This window comes from Anticarsia gemmatalis, chromosome 5, assembly GCF_050436995.1.
Source record: "Anticarsia gemmatalis isolate Benzon Research Colony breed Stoneville strain chromosome 5, ilAntGemm2 primary, whole genome shotgun sequence".
NCBI classification, from domain to species: domain Eukaryota; kingdom Metazoa; phylum Arthropoda; class Insecta; order Lepidoptera; family Erebidae; genus Anticarsia; species Anticarsia gemmatalis.
This window is the reverse complement of record NC_134749.1, coordinates 4,669,934-4,682,978: the sequence shown is the minus strand read 5'-3', so window position 1 is coordinate 4,682,978 and position 13,045 is coordinate 4,669,934. Positions and strand designations below refer to the sequence as shown.

The 13,045-nt window shown below is 34.3% G+C and overlaps 2 protein-coding genes across 6 annotated transcripts in view; one reads left to right on the top strand and one right to left on the bottom strand.

Annotated features, from left to right (window-relative positions):
• The window catches only part of heph (polypyrimidine tract-binding protein 1 heph), a 422,565-nt gene extending 416,343 nt beyond the window's left edge, over nt 1–6,222 (bottom strand). For 2 of the 5 annotated variants that reach the window (XM_076114244.1, XM_076114245.1), the window contains exon 1: nt 5,437–6,222. The gene's annotated coding sequence lies outside the window, so the exon portion shown is untranslated. The remainder of the gene's footprint in view (nt 1–5,436) is intronic. The other 3 variants (XM_076114246.1, XM_076114248.1, XM_076114249.1) reach the window with 2 other exon arrangements.
• LOC142972873 (odorant receptor 4-like) overlaps nt 1–13,045 on the top strand; it is a 323,505-nt gene that overhangs the window by 238,795 nt on the left and 71,665 nt on the right. The gene's annotated exons all lie outside the window — the stretch shown is intronic.

Here is a 13,045-nt window from a genome sequence, read left to right as displayed (position 1 = left end):
TGTTTAAAAATGCGAAGGTAAGTTTGACTCTATGTGATCTTTATGAGGTTGCTAAACCGATTTGGATAAAGTTTGGCAGTTGAATAGAATTTTTTCGGACGTTATGATATTTATCTCTCTACAGAATGTCCAAAAAGTAAAACGTACTTTTTTGTCATCGTTCTGCTATAGAGCATTTTGCTAGTGAATGATGAATGAAAGCTTTTAATCCATTATGCGGGTCAAGTGCCCTACTTATTCACAATGGTAGATTTTATGTCAGTTTTAAATAATATTCAGTACCTATATATGTATTATGAAAGCAACACATTAAACAATTTTTGTTTCATTGCGAGTCTTTATTGGATACGTCAAGATACCCGTCGGCCGTCTGGTCGTAGAACCAAAATGTACAGGAATCGCTGCACCAAGATTGGCGATTACGTCCTTTCGGACTTGAGAGTCTCTTATCTAACCTCTTTATGGTAAAATAGTTCATTCTTTAGGTATAAATTTCTTATCAGTATCACAACGAGAATACCTACTTTACGTAGATATGGAATTGATAAGAGGTCATGGGAACCATTTCTATAGAACTTGTGGTATATGATAGGTACTGGTTTTATCGAAGTAATTTGACCAATTAAACTGTGGTGTAGTAAGAGGAGGGGTGACTGATTATAAGGGGGCAATGAGCCAAACTTTTATTTTTAGGAATTATTGTAGAATCGATTCATTTTTAAAATATATGTTAGTCATTTGTTACTTGGTGTAGTTTTTTTTACCCAAGACTGTTCTTATGCTAGGCAAAGGTCTCCTGCCGAACTGGGAAGTGGTTATGCCTTGAGTGCAGCAAGCTGGAAAAGAGTAGGTTGGAAATTTAAATACCCTCTAGAAATATAAAGACATTGCCATTGATTCCAAAAAATACTTGCTGATGGCTGAATAGAGAAACTCTGTGACGAAATAATTATCTATAAGTATTATGCTCTTCAGAATAGACGCACGAGTTGATTAAAAAACATTAAAGTTCAAAGTGCGCGTGCGCAAGCACATAGAATACTGAGTGGTGACTCAGCAAACAATAAAACTTTTTCATGTGCTATTCCTTTATGACATTCAACCATTCCAAAATAAATATTTGTTCACGCTTTGTCCCCACAGTAAGTAGGTATACCTACCTAAGAAGAATATACGAATATTGAGAACGCTATTCCTATGATGTTCTATACATGTTTAGTTCGTGTATACCTACCTGCAGATTTAATTCTTATATTTGAGATTAGTAATGCAGACTAAGGTCTCTACATATTACCAGACATCATTCACCATCTTCGTTTAGTTTCTAAAGCTTTTATCGAGCTACGAAGGACAATGTTCACCCCTTAACTTTTTGTGCCAATCCAACACGAACTGACACTGTCCGTCTGTGGAACAAAGTCACTTTTTTTTTCTATCAAAGTTTTTTCTCTCCAAAAACAACGGAACATCGATTTTAACTTAGCACCCGATTCCGATGCGACGTTCGACGGCGAAATAAAATTAGGAATGTTTAAGGAACGATCATGTATTCAAATACTTTCTTTGTTTTTGTAACGCCCGCGTGGGATAGAAACTTTCTGTCCCTTTCTTTACACGTGTAAACATAACCTGAGTAAAATCTGTCGGTTATAAAAATAACTTTTAAAGGTGTTCGAAGCCGAGATGCCGGCTTACCGAAAGGAGTGCGAGTCCTTGAATAATCGATATAATGGTTTTGTTCATATCCTTTATTATCATGCGTAAGACATAAGGATTGAATTAGAGTGCTCGGTTAACTAATAAATCTTAACTGGAATGGCTTGCCTTATGCATTATAAAGAGGCTTTGTTTACCACGAATAAGTAGCTAGTCCTAGGTGCATTCACTGTGCATTCCTGCGAAGGCATTACATTATAATACGAGGTAAGTTACAAGCTTCGTAATTTCTTTTTAACTAGGTATCTGAGTTACTAGTACGAGGGCTAAAAGTAATTTGATATTCGTGAGGCGCACTTATAAACATGTAAAGCCTATCATTGGCGCTCACAGTCGAAAATCATTGGTATTCACTAAATAGCTTAGATTCTTTTGACTGAACGTCTTCATATTTCAGAAAGTACGTAAAAATAAACAACAATCGGTGAGCCCAGTCAAGGCATAATGTGGATAAATCGAAAAGAATATTGAATGTAGGTAGGGTAAAGCACCCAGTAGTCAGCCCCCAACCAGTAGTCAGCCTTTACAGGCTTTATATCCATATAATTAGTGTAGAAAATAGTAAAGACCAATAAAATAATCATTAATCGAATCTGTATAATCTTATTGACTAATATGCACAATAACGATTCGATAGCATGGCAGGTTGACGTGTTACACTCATTCTTATGAACTGCCATGAAAGACATGGGCAAAAACGTCGCCATTGCTATTTTTTTGTTAAGGATTCGTGTTTTAGTTTTTGGCATGTTTTTAAATGAATTTGATGCAATGTGGAACGAATTGATATTTTATGCTAGTATTTAATAGTTTATCTTCGATAAAATCATGCATTGCAGGCGTTTTATTTGTCTTTTGTATTATAAATTAACGTGGCCGACTATTGGGTTTGCAAAATATGAGGTTGATCCAGTACTCGGCCATGAGTGGCTGACTACTGGTTTTTTTGCAATTCTCATATATGTGGTTGAAATTAACAGGGCGAATACTTCTCAACATAACTATTGCGTTGAGCTAAACTCTTCTAAGACAAAAATAGTATTTTACCAGTAGTCGGCCGCATATAAAGTCAGTGAATTTCATGAGGCCGACCATTGGACCTACATATCCCATAGTCGGCCGTCAGTTTTGCTAAATGAAATTGGGTCTTAAATCCTTTCATTAAGGTTCAAATTTGTGGACGGCTATGTTGGCACAAAACTTAGTTACTTGTTTTCGAATAGTATCATATCAAAAAGACCAAAAGATCTGTATAAAGAGGAATAATTGTCATGTGCTATGGTGGCGATCAGAAATGTTATGAAAATCATGGAAACGAGTCGAGTACTTGGCATTTCACACATTATTATGACACTACAAGTCCGAAATCGTTTAATAGTCGCACAAATGCCCCGTACCATACGGGGCTTTGTAAGCTAGACTAAGTGCACTCCCAAAAACAAATGACTGCCTTAAGAAACTGGTCACGATATGCTGGAATCAGCTTCCAGTTTCACCGGATGCAGCTGAATAGCAGTGTTTTACATGGAGCAACTGCCTATATGACTTCCACAACCCAGTTACCTGGGCTATACCACGATTACCATAAGACTGGTTATCAGATTTTCAAGCTTCTGACTAATGGCAACGATTGCCAGAGATCCTTGAATGCCCGCCGGGACCTACAATTTACCATGCCTTCCGAAACACGAAGGAATTTTGGGAAATGAGAAAAGAAAGGAATGATACCAGTCACTTCTATCATCTACCTTCTATTTCCTAGCCTACCATTGACTTATGTTTCAACACATCAAGAAAGCTAAAATAGTTTTATAGAAGAGAGCATCTTTTGTAGATTGGGGAGAGTTGAAAAACAGAAGGAATAAAGGAACAGAAAATAAACTTTTATCGCTGTGAACCGTGTGAAGAAAGATTGACTAGAAAACATTTAGAAATCAATTACCTAAGTGCTAATAACTATAAATTAAAATCTTGAAAACCCCCGATTTCACAATATATTTTTTTATTTCATACTTTTTATAGGTTGGTGGTTAGGTTAAGCCATTCTGACTTTCCCACCACCAGCTTTCTCAGCATGCGAAGCCATTTGAGACCCCGTCCGAGTAAATTTGCAGACATTCGGTTAATCTCCCCACTTTAACCCACTACAACTTTTAAACGGCTCCACCGATTTTCATCAAACATGTCTAAAAACACTCGCACATATGTCACCTTTAATTAAAAGAAAACTAAATTGAAATCACTGCATCCTTTCGGGAGTTATGATGCCATAGACAGACAGACACACAGACAGACACGTCGAACCTTATAACACCCCTCTTTTTGCGTCGGGGGTTAAAAATTAATGGATGCATAAATTGTACTGCATGGTATTATTGCAAATGTGCTTTATTTCCTGGAGATTTCAATAAAAATATATTTAAAATAGAACATTTGTATTGAGTAAGTAAGAGGCTGACTACTGGGTAAGACATGGCTGACTACTGGCGAAATGGGGCTGACTACTGGTAAAAAGTGCCATATTTTGTTTAATGTGGATTTTTTCCATAATAATCTTATAAATATGATATTTTTTTATTTTTTTCTTAAAGTTTAATAAATTACCTTTCATACAATGACTAATGATTTTACATCTAGTAGTAAATGTTAAAAATATGGCTAAATCAAATTGACATTTTCACTAAAAGGCTGACTACTGGGTGGTTTACCCTAGGTAGGTACACATAAACAATGCTGTAGCTATTTTCATAATATATTTTTCAAGGTGTGTGAACTAAAATTAAAAGGTAAATCTAACTAGGTACTAGGTACCTATCCAATAATCTAGCCAGTCTTTATTACAAGCAATGCTAATTATTTTAACTAATTCTTTTATCAAAATCGTGCAGAGGCATTCTACACGAACGTGATACCTACCTACTAGATAATTACACGATTTAAAATTCAATTTACGTTTATTTTGCTAGTGATGTCTATTGTCTAACCTTTAACTAAGAATGTTTGCGAATCGAATGGTAATAAAGTACAGTCATATATCAACCAACCAAAAATAAATTCAGCTTCGTTCCGTGGTTACCAATACGGATGACTGTTGAACCGGCCCGGGTCTTCCGATCTTACGCGCTTTAATTAAAAATATATTGATTAAATAAATAAGTAGGCACCTCAGTGTCTTCTTCAATTAAACGTTCAAAGACTCCACTTGATTTTTTCACGCTTAGAAAATGTATTCATTAACGTACTGTCAAACATTTGTTCTCATCGTCAAACCGAAGGTTGTTCTTGTTTAATTCAAATCTTCAAACCAGTATTCAGTTATTGAAGAGTGAAAGAGATAGCGTAGGTCGGGATGCTCCTGTGGTGACGTCATCACACCAATAGACTGATATATTCAAATAAACTAAACTAATATAAAAAAAGATCATAAAATCGACCTCAAAGGGCCATAGCAGCGCCCGCGCTGCGCCGCGCGCTCCAAAACTTCAACAAAGTTTTTATGAAACTCTTTTTTATCTCACACCTGCAAAGTGCACGTGTGTTCCAATGGTTTCGTAAACCATCGGTAAACATTTTACATTTCATATCAATATGGATGGTTTATACCTAGTCAATAATAAAAAACCAAACAATAAACTTAATATTTTCCAGACAACATAAGTTGCGGATATTGCGGGCCGGCACTACGAGATGAGTTCGCAAAGTAGTGTGAATATTACTCACCTTTGTAAAGAAGTTCCGTGCGCGCGCAGGTGTTAAACACCGAAATCCCACAGGTGAACGTTATCCTTGATTTAAAAATTTGAAAAAATATTTGAAACGGTCAACCGGCTACGTAACGACGGGCTCCGGTTGACACTCGCTCGTGCGTTTCTGTTTAGCGACGCACCACGACACAACTAACAACACTGTCACAGTTTGTTTATAAAATTATGAACCACTTATTAATAATTTCGATGACCCGAACTGCGCATGCCCGTGCAACACGCGCCTTGTTCGAATAAGGTTATGTTTTAAGTTGTAAGCACTTCCTTTCGGCTAAACTTTACCGGCAAACAGCACACGCACTTCACACTAGTTTCCCAGAAGAATCTTATTGGAGCGAATCCGTGCGAACTTTTTTCCGATAACGCAAATCACTAGTAGAGCACTTTAAAAGTTGTTCTCACGATAATTCTTTTAAAGAAGTGCCAGAAACCGACACTGTTGCACTTATCTGACGATTCGCCGGCTCTACCTGCAGCAAACGAAGGCCGTGTACGTATAATAAACACTTAAAAACTCCGGAACCGGTAATAATTTGATTCCGCACGTGAACGTGACACTGTCAAAATAAAATTTTAGTAAACACAGTAACACGATAAACTCACTCGTATACGGCGAAACATTCCATGTTTGTAACGCCGTGAGGTCCGAGTGACAAATAAACGAATAGAAAAGAAAATAAACGAAGAATACTAAAGTCGTCGACTGTGAAGCCGAGCGTCCGACACTCCTGCTGAGCGCTGTACTAAACGCGAGAGGCCGCGCGACCCGCCCCGCCCCGCGGCCCGCGCGCGTCCCTCCCGCGCCCTGCGACCCGCGCTCATACACCGTATGAAAATAAAGTAAGTAACGTTGAAAAAATCACAAGTGCACAGGGGAGGAGCAGAGAGCATAGTTCATCCCCGTGGCGGTGCAACTTGTCCGACTGTTTGTTTGTTTAGGTAGTTTTTACAGTCGCGGAGAGCGAGAGCGGCGCGGGGCGGTCCGGAGGCGGGCGGAAGGCATTCAATTAATCTGACAACACGTGCGTGATGCACCCTCCGTACTCGCCTGAGGTTATCATCCGATTCATTGAGTAACGTCGTGTTTTCGCTAACTTTTAAACAACTTTGGCAAGTAGGTATAAATAATTAATATAATACAAACACTTGATATCTTTCAAGGCTTATGAATGAGTTTGTTGTTTGAAATATAACGCGCATGCTCTCTTCAGGTTGGGGTAGGTCATGTCTTTAGGATTTGTTATCTTTATCACAGTGATGAGTGTAAACAATCTAGAATATTGCAAGTACGTAAATAATAAATTACTAAAGTTTTAAAAAAATTTAAACTTAAGATTTACCTAGGTACTCACTCTCTATAAAGTTTACAATAATGCGGTACAAGAAGTTTAATAAATGATACTGAATGATTTACCATGACTGTTTATTTGCAAGCAATGATTCGAAATAAGTAGGGCCCGCATTTGGAGGAACATTTAATTAAACAAGCACCGTAAATAAAATACTTATCGAATTTAAAATAATGAACCCACATAACATTTTGACGCGCGTATTTCACAAAAATATTGTTTAATAGACCTCTAAGATGACATAGCGTAGGTCGAAAATAGCTCAAAGGCAAGTTAAATGTCAGTTTATTTACAAATAAAACGATAGGTAGGAATTTTGTGAGATTACAAGAGCTCTCACGAAATGAAACGTCCAACATAAAATTGGATAGATTATATTTCAAAGCTGTTTAGAAAATTAATTTACTTGTTTTTCGGAAAACAAGTATGTTACCGATGTATTGTGATAGGTACAGACAGAGCTCCGGCGTTCGTCTCGTTGATATCGCCCAATATACAAATAAATAACAGAAATTCAAAAACAAAAAATCATGATTATAAAAAAAATATTCGACCACTTACTGTTTAGCTTTGGCTCAATCGCTGTAATTATTGTCTAGACGCATTTAGTACTTCGTTATTGTTCTAACAAAGGAATATTAATTTCTATTTTATTTCCATTGAATTTAGCTCTTACTAAATAATAACGCATATTTATATGGTGTGATGATTGTCCGACAGACCTATGACATTAGTTTCGCATTATTCATAAACAAGTTTACTAATTTCTCAGAACATTGAAACCTATTTTGAGCCGTATTTAATATACTATATGTACTTAGTGAAATTAACATGAAAACATAAAGGTCAAGATATCAACTTTTAATGTCATATTTGATTGCGTACAAAGAAACAAATAAACATTACTATCTATGTTAATCCTGGCATTTGACAAGCACTTGACTGATAAGCATTATAATACATTATGTTACGTTACCTAGTACACTCGGTACCCTTTTATTATTTATAAAGGTTACAATTTAGATATTAAACGCCTTATTCGTGAAAGCGAAGACTATATTTTTTGTCTTTTGTTTATTTTAGTTGTTTTTGAACTGTATCGATAAAATATTTTATTAGTCTTATTAAGTAATTAGTTTGGTCAGATTAATTGTTGTAAAATTTACTTTGATCTCTTAACTATTTGATATAAGTGGATAATGCTTCAATTCGTTTAATTGCAATCATAATTATGTATTTATCATATAGAGTTCCATCACCATATGGGACAAATAGCCAAGAAGAGCGAAATAGATACAGAAAAAATACAATTTTATACTTGCCCTCAACGTACACAACAGTCATAAATTTTAATAAGACATTAAAATAAAGCAAACCCACTTCAAATAAACCTCTATTTGAATTTCAAACACAAACATAATCCCCTATACCAAAACAAAACTTAATCTCTATAACGTGCAAGTCGCAACAATATCAAACAAAGTTGCACTACTGTTATTAGTCTGTACATTGTGCTTACCTACATAAGTTGTATGAAGATCAATACCGTCAAAATAGTTGGGTTGCGAAGAATTTTAATCTCCTAAGATCGCTTACATTGCTTCGTATATAACCTGAACTAAGACTTTAAGCTTGTTTATTGGTAGAATACCTTCATTGTGTATTCTGTTACGGCGACGCTGTTTAATAAAATTGTTCGTAGTTTGTATCGGTTTAAAATTAAATAGATGACGTAGTGATTAATAATGGATCTACGGCTTGGCGGTGTTTCGATGCATGCTTTGAACGTTTATTTGCGTATAAACGTGTTTTCCATAAAAATAATTTAGGCTTACAAAATAGGTTACTACTACAGAAAAATGGTATATTGCCGTCGATACGGGTAAAATGCACGTCCCCTTATACTATTTGTTTTGAATACTAGGTACATGTAATTAATGTAATCCATGAATTTCTTAATTTAAGCGAAAAACCTAACCACATGTACCTACCCTACAGGGTAATTATCTTTAGAAGACGTAAGTTAAACTGTATTCAAGACAAAAAAAGAATTGAAATTAAAAAATAATTAAGTTCGGATAGATGACGTAGTGATTAATAATGGATCTACGGCTTAGCGTTGTTTCGATGCACACCGTGAATGCGTACCTATTTATGTATAATATAAAATTATATCCCGAAAATAAAGCTTTTACAAGGTAAGTTACACTAAAACCAAGGAACGTTGCTGTCATGTGTGCAGTGCACGTCCTCTTTTATTATATATTGTTTACTATTTATAATGTAATCAATTACTTTCTTAATTGAAACATGATTACTTTTAAAAATTGTTTTGGTACGTTTGCGAACACAACTTGTACCTATTGTGTCAATATTAAAAATCGTAAGTAAAACTGTATTCAAGACAAAAAAGAATTGAAATTCAAAAATAATTAAGTTCGGAATTTATCAGTGTTAAAAAAATGCGAGGTCGAGTAAATTATATCTACTGCGTAGAGTATAAAATTGTTAATTTCAACACGAAGAATATTTAAAAAATAAAAAAGATATAGCAAATTGTTTTATAAATATTGAAAAGCATCCATATTAAAATAAATTACTATTTTTAACTGCTTGTGGTGAAACTGGTTGCGTCGGTCTGCAATAATAATTATCGATATTTGCGATTAACAAAGCTAAGGGTATTTACAGATTTGTCGTATTTTGCTTGTGGATCTACTAACTACTACAAATATGCATGCATACATTTTAAATTCTAATATTATTAACCCTAAGATTTGCATGGGATGTCAAGTACTTTGTCATAAAATAAATTAAGTATTATGTAAATATTCATTACAAAACTTTGTATGTTTGTCTGATGCGCTTTTGACGCTTAACCGCTGAGCCTATTAGGAAGGAATTAAAATGGAGTAATATAGGTACATAGAGTTAAAGACCAGGGATCAACAGGCAACATACTATTTTCAAAAATTATCCTTTTATTACATAACGCAGCGAGCGTGTGGAGACGCACATGAAAGCTAGAGTTCAGTATTTTAACACGCAAAAATTAAAGGTTATTTTTGTTATTATAGTTCATGTATATTCGTTTTGCTTTTAAAGAGCGATTAAATGAAGATCGATCGGTAAATTAAAAGCTGGTTATGAAGTGACTTTTATTAAAAGCTATTAACTGAGGCCTTGAACTATGCAGTTTAATATCTGATAATGTATGAAATACTGCGTTGAAAGATGTTTTTTCGATGTACAGATCCTTTGTATGACGTGTTTTTATTTATGTTTTGTTATGGTCTATGTTTAAAGGTTAGTAATTAAGTTTTAAAGTAAGGAAACCGCACTAATAATACACTAGTGTGGCAAATTTACAGTTAAAAGCCCTGATTAATTGAAAAACAATCTCCAAAAAATTTTTATTTTTAAAATCTTATTTTATTATCTCAATCAGAAAAGATCTAAGTACAATAAAATTGAAGAAATAAAAGCAGTTGTTAAAACTTTAAACGAACGGAACAAAAGATCTTTGGGTATAATAAGAGTTTATTACTATGCAATGCGGTCGCTATGAATAGGCTGTACCGTCCATAAAAGGTGAGTGAAGAAATATTTCAGACGATACTGCTATAGCCTGTGTTTGTGATCTGACAAAAGTATGCCCTAACTACTAACCATTCACGTATCAGGCGTAATTTAAGCACTAGGTAATAGGTAAATTTTTGAGTCATATATGTAGTACGAGATGAATAAAATATATTTATTATTATTCGGAATAACCACTTGAAAACAAACGTTGGCGTTTTGGTCACGTATCTAAAGGCAGGGAATTGATGATTGATGAGATAGAGACCGGTGAAGGAATTTGGAGGATACCTTTGCCCCAATAGGACAGTATAGATTAAAAAAAACATTTGAAAGTATCACGCAATATTTTTAAATTTCTGATTAGTTCTTTTTTTCGCGCACTAGGTATTGTGTCACCAAGACCGCAATTTATTAAAGACTATTTGATTATTTAAACATTACTTTTGTATACGTAATACACGAACAGTTTACGTCAGTGAATAATTAATAATGAATCGCGTGATTAGTTGCAAGCCTACATACCTCTAATTAGGTTCTGACGGAACGCAGAAGACAGATGGACAGACAGACTGCATCTATAAGACTATAGCCACTACAGAAAATTTAGCTGTAATCTTATTCTCTTATTTTTTGCCAAAAAAGCTTTTTACACTTTTTGATAGCATCTCCCAGGCAAGTGGATGCGGGATCGAACCCGCAGCAACACACCAATGTCTTTTCGAAGTTATGTGTATTAGAAATAATTATCACTTGTTCCAACGTTGAAGGGAAACTTCTTCTTTTTGGTTCTTTAAATTTTTTCTTGAAGGTATACAAAGTCCCCAACCCTAAATTGACCAGCTTGGTGGACTCAAGGTCTAACTCCTCCCTCATTATGGGAGAAGATCCTTGCCCAGCAGTGGGACTTTAATGGGTTACATTTATTTATTTTATTTTTAATAGCAGTTCTTAAACTACTAACAATCCACATTTCAATAACTACTACTTGATCACGAGGAGTCTGCGCATTGGCATCTACGTAAATAATAATTAATAATTATAATGTTAAGTAGATAGAATAATTTATAAGATGTTGCAGACCTTTACAATTTTTACAGCACAATAACATAGTTTTATGATTTCTTAATTACAAACACGAATCTTCTCAGTTTTATGATTTTATTGGCGGCAAATTTAATAAGAAAAATCAAAGGGTGATTAAAAAAAACATAGCCTTTGCACTTTATAAAATTAATCATTGAAAACTTGTTTATTTGCGGTTAACTTTAATGTTAAGTTCAAGTGTATCAAAACAAATTAATATTTATAATTAAAAATTAATGAAAATTACGTGGAATTAACCAATTCATTTACATAATCCATTTATGTGAATAATCCTAAAATTACTGGTGGTTAATAGAATCTTAAAGCATTGCATCATTATTGACACCATTTCTTTTTTATTTCTATTACAAAATTATGCTAGCTTAATAGTATTAAGTATATGATAAGCTTATAAACATCGGATATAACCCCGTAAAATGACTAAATCATCACACGGCTTTATTCTACAAGAAAAAAGGGCGTTTAAATAAATTAATCAAAAACATTTAAACTAATTTGTATTCAAAATCCTTTTATCCACAACTCGTACAACATTAATTCAACTTCAAACTTTCGGAGATAATATTAGTCGGATTTCAAGTAGCTTCGTTCACATATAAAGTTACAAACACTGTAATACGAGTACAAATACATTAGGGTGTATAATGACGTCATAATTTTCATGTTTTAATAAACAGTGTCTTCTCATAGGTAAAGCGGGAGTTTATTACCGTCGTTTCTACCACACTTATTAACCTACTCATATTTTATGTTCATTGCGGAATTATGGGAACTTTATTTTTACTTACAGAGGCCATGATGATGACCCATTTTACTAGAGCTTAGAGCGATTGCTGACTACCATCGATTAAAGCGATTGGTATCTTCTTACTTAGTCGATATTCTTTAAGAAAATATTTCAAATTTTAGTAATTTTTTATAGCTATCACTACTAATGAACAAGAAATTTACATGAACAACAAAACAAGCCAAAGTAAAATAATACAATAACAAACAAAGTCACGATAAAAAAATAGTTGTTCCACTAAAGATAACTTGTAACGTTTGGTCTTAAATCTGAACATAAAGGTTAAAGGCACTCTAGTCTCTAATAAAACCTCGGTTTTACATATTTACGACGCACTATAAAGTCATGCAGTAAACATTTTATTTTTATTAATATTTTTTTATTCTTAATAAACCGTTCCCCTTGTGAACGAATGAACGAATGAACCCCATCAATGGGATGCGCGGTAAAGTATCCACAATTAGTAGAGGATGGTACTTGATCCCAATGTTATTCGGGCCAAGCTGTTGAAAATGCGGTGGAGATTTTAAAAATATTTTTAAGCGTAGGATATCGATATTCTGGATAAATATGAGCACACCTTTCAGGCTGAGATATTTTAATATTAGATAGAGGCAGATGACGTTGCTTTAGAGCCTTTATGTCCTCCAAAGAGAGTTATATGTGTCATACTGTAAGTCTTTCCTCAGACCAGATGCGGACGTAGTTTTTTTAACATTGAGTATCTGATATATATATACATA